Consider the following 9,876-nt stretch of genomic DNA (forward strand, 5'->3'; position numbering starts at 1 on the left):
CCACACCCGAACACGCCTCCCACCTCCCGAAATCAGAGGTCTCAAGGTTGGCAGGTACTGTATGCACCCAGGACAAGTCGCCACCTCATCGCAGGGCCACACTATGACAAGATGACTCCACAGAGACCATTAAAATACATAAATATGGCGTGACCACTTGTTGCTAGGCAGATCATTGCGCCTAAGCCACCAGGCTGTTTAAATCCCAAATTAAACCTGTGTGCAGGAACAGGAAAGTCAGCCTTGCACTTCAAGTATAACAGGACTTTATTGCAAATTTTATAAAGGAAACATTGCTCTGTATTAATTATGATGAATGAAATCTTGGAAAGTGTAACCACTGAGTGTATTACAGACCGGAACTGCAGCAATCATCTTAAACCTACAGCTATCCCCTCTATATAAGAATGATAAGCTGTGCTAAATGAGCTAATTGTGGGTGACATGTTGCTGGGCATGAAAAAACAGGCAGATGGGAAACGTCCTTGATGAATTATTTATCTATGCACTTAACACTTATAAAAGGTATGCCTCGATGATCGGGTCGGTGCATTATAAAAGCTCTGGGATGTTTTTGGTGACACAACACTGCTGATATGAGCTACAGTCTCGTTTCCAAAAGATATTGGCTTTAAAAAGTGCTTGCATTGTTTTGTCTGCATGGAATGATGATGCAAGCTGAATTCCTTAACATTCCAATAAAAATGCTAATGCGGGCAGTCATGCCATGGTCATGTTGGCATGGGGGAAGGAATTATGCAACACACAAAGACATCTGACTTTGTTATACTGTATGTATGGACGCAAGATGTCATGGAGTGGTGTTTATTGTATTCCACCCGTGTTGATGGTGTGCAGAACACAGGTTAGTCATACTTGTAGCAAAGCTCTACCTGCAGTTAGATGATTTTGTCACGCGCGGACACGGTGTCATTAAAAATAATTGGAGAATGCCTGGTGGGGTACATTGTGGATGCCTGGCTTCAGCCTGTTAGCAAACAGCAGAATGCTGGAACACCCACCGTTCTTTTCAAACATCATTCATGGCGCCGAGACCTGCAGGTCTGCTTTAAAAAATAAAAAGCTGTGAATAGGAATATCCGATTTCAGAATAAAGATAAAATATTTCCTGGTCGTGATATCCTTTTTCTCCCTCGTTGATATTGCCATGATCCGCTACTTGGATCATGTCATATTCTGTTTTGGTTCTGTCTTTGTATCACATCCTGTTTAGTATTTGTCTTCCTTAGTTCCTGGTGGCACTTCCTGTCTGTTTCCGTTGCCATAGTTACGTATTAGTGTTACCTGCATCTTGTTTTTTACGCACGCCTGCCTTGTGATTACGTTCCTGTGTTTAAGCCAGCCTTCTATGTTCATTCTTTCTCGCATTCTAGTTTCTGTTCGATGCAACAGGTGACGTCGCTGACTTCTCATTGTGGTAAAATACTTTTTGTACTCGTTAGCCTCCACGTTATTCCTCTGTTTATTTCCCTAGCTCACATGCTAGCGTTCTTAGTTCCTTCTAGCTCCCATGCTAGTTCTGTTTGTTTTGTCTTTAGTGCGTTGTGCAAGTGTTTTTGGTCTTAGTCTGTTTTGTTAGTGATAATAAATCTTAATTTCTTACCTTCACGCTGTGTCCATATCCGACTGCACATTCGGGAGAACGAACCCGCACCACGATGCCAGCTAAGCGTCACAGATATGTTCTTTTTTTCACAGAAGGAGCGGTAAGAATAGCCCGACGGCCCTGCTGAATAATGAAATTTGCTGTTGGAAATGGTTTGTCAACAAGGGTATCCCGGTGTCCCACACACAAAAACGCTCGCAGTGCAAAGCAAGGCTGATACATGATTCATGACCACGATAAAAAACACTTGAAAGACTTGGGAATGCACACATGGTCGTGTGTGTGTGTGTGCGTGTGTGTGTGTGTGTGTGTGTGGGCGCGTATAAATGGTAAAAAGTTTATACTTAGGGCTGGGCGATATATCGATTTACGCGATATTGATATCGGTTCGATATCAATATCGGACCGAGATATTGATATGAGATATTGATATCGGTCCGATAACAGCAAATAAACAAGCATGGTATTATATCAGCTTGCATACAAAATCTCGCAGTTGTATTTTGGTGACGTCATTTACAAAAGGTAAACATGCTAGGCTGTAGGCTACGAAGAGCCAGCAGCTACACAACACTTCAGCACACAATAGCACACAAGCCAGGCATACGTAATAATTGAACTATATTGCAGTATAAAACATCACATTTACAAATACAAATAATAACAGTTCTATATTACTTACATATACAAAGTCTCCAAGGCAGAAGCGTATTAAAAAGTATCAAGTGACAAACGTGTCCGCATCATTCAACTATCTGCCTCAACTTCAGGTGTTAAGATGTCACCAAAAAAATTTTAAAATACCACTCTACATCAGCTTGAAGACAGCATAAGTCCAACTTATATTTTAATATTAAAAAGTTTAATGTTTTTAATACCGACCATTGTACACTGTTTGACTAATTTCACTTGATCAAACCTTTTCTAACATTCCACACAACAAAATGATAAAAGTATGTATGATGTGTGCTGATCTTGTATCAGATTAATATCCATATCGGCCAATAATGATGGCTTTTCTTACGTGCCTGGCTGCAGTCACACTGCGACACCGGTCCGTCAGTAATAACAGTCCCCGATTACCAGGACCAATTCAAACCGTTTTTTTTTTTTTTTTTAATTGTTTAATTTGCATTGCCTCACACGATGAACACTACATATATTTCTATATGACGCTCGCCATCCCGGTACTTTTCCGGCTATTATCCGTTGACTGTCGTGTTGCTGTAGGGAGGAAAAGCGGAACGACACACATTGCCGGAATAGCATTATTCTCCGTGCGTCGGCTAAATACAAATATATTCCACAACCCCTAACTTGTCTTTTTACAAGGCCTGCAGTGAAGAGAAAGGTTAGTGATGAGCAAAGACAATTCCAGGAAAAGTGGGGGATGCAATATTTCTTTGTTGAGCACAGGGGCACCCCGACGTGTCTTATTTGCCCAGAGAAACTTGCGGTGCACCAGGTATACAATTTGAAACGTCATTATACAACTAGACATGTTTAAGAGTAGGCAACATTTTTTTAGGAAATCTTTTCTTGTAGCTCAGCCTCACCCAGACTCTGCATCCAGTGGCCCCCAGGTAAAGTGAGTTTGAGACCCCTGCTATAGATCCTGTCTTGGATGACAACAGATTTTCATGATTACAGTTTTCCGTATCGATATTTTTTGTATCAAACAGCTTCATAGAGGAACATCACATCACATTTTGTGTAGATTCCTTATGAAGCCTTAGCTTGACGCGCCTCTACTTTCTCCTGCTCCACTTGCTGCGGCAACAACAAACAAAACTCCAGACGCCCTCTTCGTTTTGTATCGTTTTCTTGTGAACTTAAATATACAAAACTGTAAAAAACAATAACGACGTGGGAACAAATGAATGGCAAAATAAAGCAAGTTTGTTACAGTAAGAAAAAGTAAGAGTAAGGTCAAAAAACTGTGTGGCTCGATTCCCTCATACCTGACTGCCATTACCCACAATACATTGTGTCCAAAACTATCTTACCACACAGATCCTTCCGCAATATATGCAATTAAACAGTTACGTCATCAAATTATTTATACAAATCTAATGATTACCAAAAAAGTGAGCCTTACCTTAGAATTACTCTAAGCATGCAATATATACATTTTCGTATAATGCAAATAAAGTAAATAGTCCCCTTTTGGCTAAGTAAACATAAAGCACCTTCCATAAAATGTAAATGAACTCAAAAAGCATTTAGGCTCTTACATTTTGCATGTCGAAAAGGAATAGGAAGAAGTAGAGCTGGTTTAATCCTACCCCAATTACTGATAAATGGTCACTTTTCTGGGTTTAAATGCAACTTTTTTTTCTAATCAGGGGGGGAGGAAAAAAGGAAAATTTGTAACAACTGGCTGAAGGTTTATTAAAAATAAAATGATAACCAGTAGTAATTAGTAAAAAATGAATAATATTTTAATTATTAATCAAAACAACTACTTTAATAATTTTGCATGAATAGAAAGAGAAAAAATAATAACTACAAGACTGAATCAATTATATAAAGTTAGATTAAAAAACTATGGAGGACATTATATCATCATCTCATTTAGACAGAATTTATTTGTTTAGGATGAACCAACATCACCGAATCGCTTTCATGGGGAGCCAATTATTGCCTCATTTGCGCCGTTAAAAACAACACTTTTTAGTGCCACCCAATTTTCCCTCCAATTTTTCATATGTGTGAGCAAACGCCAAAACTCCTTGAGCATTCAGTGGCGCACATGTGAGCGACGGCAGACGTTCACACTGTTATGCGCTTATCTTTTTATTCGATTTTGTGCGCGGCCTAGATTTGCCGTGCGCAGAGGACGCGTGATCAGTGTGCAATTGCACAGGCGCGTACCTTAGAGGGAACATTGGCACTGCCACCTCTAAAATATTAAATATTTTAAATACACTGTTAGCAAATCTCCGGTTAATTATTTAAAAAATACATTTCCAGAGTACAAACCCCGTTTCCATATGACTTGGGAAATTGTGTTAGCTGTAAATATAAACGGAATACAATGATTTGCAAATCATTTTCAACCCATATTCAGTTGAATATGCTACAAAGACAACATATTTGATGTTCAAACTGGTCAACATTTTTTTTTTTTGCAAATATATATTCATCCATCCATCCATCCATCCATCCATCCATCCATCCATTTTTTACCGCTTATTCCCTTTGGGGTCACGGGGGGCGCTGGTGCCTAAACTTTAGAATTTGATACCAGCAACACGTGACAAAGAAGTTGGGAAAGGTGGCAATAAATACTGATAAAGTTGAGGAATGATCCTCAAACACTTATTTGGAACATCCCACAGGGGTGCCGGCTAATTGGGAACAGGTGGGTGGCATGATTGGGTATAAAAACAGCTTCCCAAAAAATGCTCAGTCTTTCACAAAAAAGGATGGGTCGAGGTACACCCCTTTGTCCAAAACTGCATGAGCAAATAGTCAAACAGTTTAAAAACAATGTTTCTCAAAGTGCAATTGCAAGAAATTTAGGGATTTTAACATCTACGGTCCATAATATCATCAAAAGGTTCACAGAATCTGGAGAAATCACTCCATGTAAGGAAACCAACATTGAATGACCGTGACTTTCGATCCCTCAGATGGCACTGTATCAAAAACCGATATCAATCTTCAAAGGATATCACTACATGAGCTCTGTCACTAAATACAGTTCGTTGCCACTTCTGTAAGTGCAAGTTAAAGCAGCTACTATACAAAGCAAAAGCCATTTATCAACAACATCCAGAAACGCAGCCGGCTTCTCTGGGCCCGAGATCATCTAAGATGGACTGATGCAAAGTGGAAAAGTGTTCTGTGGTCTGACGAGTCCACATTTCAAATTGTTTTTGGAAATATTCGACATTGTGTCATCCGGACCAAAGGTGAAGCGAACCATCCAGACTGTTATCGACGCAAAGTTCAAAAGCCAGCATCTGTGATGGTATGGGGGTGCATTAGTCCCCAAGGCATGGGTAACTTACACATCTGTGAAGGCACCATTAATGCTGAAAGGTACATACAGGTTTTGGAACAACATATGCTGCCATCTAAGCGCCGTCTTTTTCATCCTGCTTATTTCAGCAAGACAATGCCAAGCCACATTCAGCACGTATTACAACACCGTGGCTTCGTAAAAAAAAGAGTGCGGGTACTTTCCTGGCCCGCCTGCAGTCCAGACCTGTCTCCCATCGAAAATGTGTGCTACATTATGAAGCGTAAAATACGACAGCGGAGATCCCGGACTGTTGAACGACTGAACCTCAACATAAAACAAGAATGGGAAAGAATTCCACTTTCAAAGCTTCAACAATTAGTTTCCTCAGTTCCCAAACGTTTATTGAGTGTTGTTAAAAGAAAAGGTGATGTAACACAATGGTGAACATACCCTTTCCCAACTACTTTGGTATGTATTTCAGCCATTAAATTCTAAGTTAATTATTATTTGCAAAAAAAAAAAGTTTAGGAGTTTGAACATCAAATATATTGTCTTTGTAGTGCATTCAACTGAATATGGGTTGAAAAGGATTTGCAAATCATTGTATTCCGTTTATATTTACATTTAACACAATTTCGCAACTCCAATGGAAACAGGGTTTGTACTACTAGATGGAGCCCGTGTACCAGGAGTATTCTAATGTAAGGAATATACACTGCACTTCAAAAAATGCGTATTGCAGTTGACTTTGCACACAACAGGTGTGCGTCGGTAATGTAACCCCTGACATAAATGTCACTGGGGTGGGTTCGTTTAAAACGTGGGCCCCTATCAGCTTGCAGCGGATGCTACCTTAGACGAGGTGTAGTGGTGTGAGCACTACACCTGCAGGCTAATGGCACACAAAGTGGCAGATAAGGTGACACGTCAAATCCCGCGCTGTGCGATTGGGTTTCTGGTGAAAATGCGAGCAAGTCACCTGCATGACACCAGCAGATGATTGCGCCTGGCTCAAGCCTAAAACCTCGATGTTGCTAACCCAAAAGGACACAAAATTAAGGGATCAATTATGTAATTTTTAATATATTCCCCTAGAGCAGGGGTGTCCAAAGCGCGGAACAAGGGCCATTTGCCGCCCGCAGCTTGTTTTTATTAAACCGCACACATTCTAAAGACAAAAAAACAAGTTTAGCCCACCCGAAAAAGAGAATATTATGCTATTTTGGGAGGAATTGCACGTGAATGCAAAAATGCGCAAAACAAACTTAAATGCTCATGTAAGCATGCTAACAGTTGAAATGGATCAAGTACCAAGTCATGTGATTATGAAGCACATGCAAGAAAAATGTGATAATAAAAGTTAGAATGCTAAGAGTAATCATGTATCAAGTACCAAATTATATGACTCTAACGCAGAGGTATCAAACTCAAGGTCCGGGGTCCAGGTCTGGCCCACGACATCATTGTATCTGGCCCGCAAACACCGGGAAATGATACGTGTCAATACAGTACTTAGAATCTTCTCACTAAATGTAATTGATTTTTTTCACTTTGAAAGAAAAAAATATATGTACTGCTTGAAATTGCATGCCTTTTAAACTTTAATAGTATCTATTATTGGAACAAATATTATAGTATATTATAATACTTCCCAAAAATGTTTAGTCGAAATAAAAATACATACTTAAATATCTGCTTGACTTATGATTTTACAGCAAACTACCCATCAAATTAATAAAAATGACAATACATTTTACAGTGTTCTTTACAGCATCCATGCATTTTCTACCGCTTGTCCCTTTTGGGGTCACAGCATATTACTGTAAATTGAAAAAAAAAGACAATTTTTTTGCGTTAAAATTCTGTTGACTGAGCTGCCATATTTTTAATGTAAAATCTTGTTTTCAAATGGTGTATTACTGTAGATGGAAAAACGATACATTTGTTTTTACGGTAGAAAAACTGGCGACTAAGTTGCCAGGATAAAAGAAAATAACTTGTACTGTTTTTCCATTAACAATAAAATGTTTTAAAAACCAATGTAAATATAATAGTACAATTCTTTTTTCCGTAACAAACCAAAGCAAAAAAAAACAGTGTTACTGTTTGTATATTTACTGTAAAATGTTGTAAGAAACAAAAAAACACTATTTAACAGTAACGTTTTGTAAATGTAAAGTTTTTACTGTAAAATGTACTTCAAAAAGTCTGCTTTAAAAAGGTCTGTATATATATATATATATATATATATATATATATATATATATATATATATATATATATATATATATATATATATATATATATATATATATATATATATATTAGGGCTGCGAATCTTTGGGTCTCCCACGATTCGATTCAATATTGATTCGTCGGGTCACGATTCGATTTAAAATCGATTTTTTTTTCAATTCAACACGATTCTCGATTCAAAAACGATTGTTTCCCGGTTTAAAAGGGTTCAGTATTCATTCAATACATAGGATTTCAGCAGGATCTACCCCAGTCTGCTGACATGCTAGCAGAGTAGTAGATTTATGTAAAAAGCTTTTATAATTGTAAACGACAATGTTTTATCAACTGATTGCAATAATGTAAATTTGTTTTATCTATTAAACAAACCAAAAATATGACTTATTTTACCTTAGTGAAAACATTGGACACAGTGTGTTGTCAAGCTTATGAGATGCAAGGCAAGTGTAAGCCACTGTGACACTATTGTTCTTTTTCTTTATTTTTATAAATGTCTAATGATAATGTCAATGAGGGACTTTTAATCACTGCTATGCTGAAATTATAACTAATATTGATACTGTTGTTGATAATATTAATTTCTGTTTCACTACTTTTGGTTTGTTCTGTGTCGTGTTTGTGTCTCCTCTCAATTGCTCTGTTTATTGCAGTTCTAAGTGTTGTTGGGTCAGGTTTGGTTTTGGAATTGGATTGCATTGTTGTGGTATTGCTGTGTATTGTTTTGTTGGATTGATAAAAAATTAAATAAATAAAATTAAAAAAATAAAAATATTTTTTAAAAATGAGAATCGATTCTGAATCGCACAACGTGAGAATCGCGATTCATATTCAAATTGATTTTTTCCCTCACCCCTTATATATATATATATCTATATATATATATATATATATATATATATATATATATATATATAATTAATAATGAAGTCTAGAGGCAAGATCATACATTATTCACTGTTACGAGTGGCCCTCTGATGGCAGCCATAACTGCAATGTGGCCCTCAATGAAAACGAGTTTGACATCCCTGCTCTAAGGTGTATGGCTGTAAAATGTACTTAAAATGTTAGCATCCTAATGTTTGTGTGCTAGAATGAAATGTTAGCATTCTAACTGTTAGCGTGTGTAGTACCAAGTTATGTCACTCTGAGGTGTTCGGTTGTAAAATCGGCTAAAAAAAAAAATGAGCGTTCTAGAATGCTAACTAACATTAGCATGTGTCAAGTAGAGCCTGAGGCGTTCGACTGCTGAATTGGCTAAAAAATTTTGCATGTTAATGTCAGTAATGCTGCCTGAGGCTGAGCCAATTAGTGGCCACGATACTCAACCGCGTTTTGGTCTTATCTAATGGCTAATACTACTGTAGTAATGGTATTTGTAGTCAATTTAGCCATTTTTATGCTAAAAATGCTTCATTTATAACAGAATTACGTAGAATATGATTTGTTAGCGATAACACAACCCAGCAGGCACAAGAGATTAAAACAACGTTGAGAACTTGCTAGTCCTGACGTTGAGCAACTGAAACACAATGTTGAAACAACATGCTTTTTGACTACGTTTAATAAATGTTGGGTTCCGACATTCATATGACCTTTGAATTTTGAGTCATATCCCAAACAATGTTTCACAAAACAAATACAACGGTAAAACAACATGCTGTTTAACAACGTTTATTCAATGACAGGTTGCGACGTTGATTTGACATTTGAAATTTGGTCATTTCCCAACCAACAACGTGGATCCAACGTTGTCTCAATTTACAATTACAACTATTTTGCAAAGTTGTTTCAAAGTCATTCTTAAAGAACACATTGTCATGCCTGTGAATCAGATTAATGTTTGTTCATGTAATGTTTTGTTTTCTGGACTCTTTTTTCCCGTTTTGAACTTCTTGGTTTTCTTTGTTTCCATAGTTACCCATTAATTTCCACCTGGTATCCTAGTCACACCCCGGTCCTCAGCTCTCACACCTGTTTCCAATTATCACAGCTAATATTTAAGCCATTTGTTTTCTGTTCCTAG

The sequence above is a fragment of the Nerophis ophidion genome, linkage group LG08 (genome assembly GCF_033978795.1).
Source record: "Nerophis ophidion isolate RoL-2023_Sa linkage group LG08, RoL_Noph_v1.0, whole genome shotgun sequence".
Lineage (NCBI taxonomy): Eukaryota > Metazoa > Chordata > Actinopteri > Syngnathiformes > Syngnathidae > Nerophis > Nerophis ophidion.